Source organism: Gossypium raimondii, chromosome 7, assembly GCF_025698545.1.
Source record: "Gossypium raimondii isolate GPD5lz chromosome 7, ASM2569854v1, whole genome shotgun sequence".
Lineage (NCBI taxonomy): Eukaryota > Viridiplantae > Streptophyta > Magnoliopsida > Malvales > Malvaceae > Gossypium > Gossypium raimondii.
The window spans coordinates 18,568,789-18,570,006 of NC_068571.1; the positions used below are offsets into that span (position 1 = coordinate 18,568,789).

Consider the following 1,218-nt stretch of genomic DNA (forward strand, 5'->3'; position numbering starts at 1 on the left):
CTACCTTCTCGATTGGCTCTTTAGGCTCGTTTTCATCTATAGGATTTTGAAACTCCTTGTCCTTTTGGATGGGTGTGCTCGGGTTTTCTAGTTTTTTACCTGAGTGTAGTGCAATGGCATTCACATGTTCCTTTCCATCCTCTCGAGGATTGCTTTCTGTGTTAGTGGCAATGCCTTGACCAAATTGCTTTTGCATTAAATTCATTATTTGACTCAATTGGTCTTGGATACTATTCAGTCAGGAGTTGAGTTGGTTGCATGTGGATTGGACTTGTCGAAACTCCGTTTTCCTTAATTGCATCTCCCATTCTATTCTGTCTAGCCTTTGACCACATACAGTATAGTCCTTCCCCATGGGATTGTAGGCGAATCTCTCGTTTGGCCACACATATGAGTTCATAGCCATGTTGCCAATTAACTAACAAGCTTGCTCCTATGCGTGGTTCATAAGGGCTCTTTCGGATGCGCCATCCAAAATGGACCTTAAATTACTGTCCAAACCATTGTAGAAAATTTACATTTAGAGCTACTTTTGCATCCCGTGATGAGGACACTTCCTTAACAGAAACTTAAATCCCTTCCACGCCTCGTACAGAGTTTCACCCTCAATCTACTTGAAATTTGCAATATCACATCTGAGCTGGATGGTTTTGTTGATGGGAAAAAAATTGTGTAAAAGGTTTCCCACTAGATTGTCCCATGTAGTTATGGAACCTAGTTCCAATGAATCCAACCAATCAGATACATTATCACATAAGGAAAAGGGAAACAACTGAAGATGAACAACGTCATTGGTGACCCCATTATATTTGAATGTATTGTAGATGCAAAACCCTATACCCAGTCCGATCACCAACCCTAGCTATAAGGTATTACAATTATAAAACTTTAACATTATTCATAATTTAGTCAAACATAACAAAAATAATTCATATGCAATCATTTTCATGCTGTTCAATCAAATCAATACCTAAATCGAGCTTATGGAACATTTAAAACAAACCGGAGAACAATTCTGGATTAAAAATAAAACTTTAAAAAATTTTGAGTTAAAAGTGAAAGTAGGGATCACAAGGCCGTGTAACAGAGCTCAACCCGTGTAGCTCAAGAACATGGTCGTGTGGCTAAATTGTGTAACAATCTGTGCGCGTGTAACTCAAGGTCACACGGTCGTGTCGTCAGGCTGTGTAACTCTCTGGGGTTGTGTGGACAAACCTG

General features: G+C 39.4%; 1 non-coding gene across 1 annotated transcript; it reads left to right on the plus strand.

Moving 5' to 3' along the window:
* Positions 1–536: 536 nt before the first annotated feature.
* LOC128042715 (small nucleolar RNA R71) lies at positions 537–642 on the plus strand. The gene has a single exon (XR_008198228.1). It is a non-coding gene; the product is annotated as a small nucleolar RNA R71 (small nucleolar RNA).
* Positions 643–1,218: the final 576 nt, after the last annotated feature.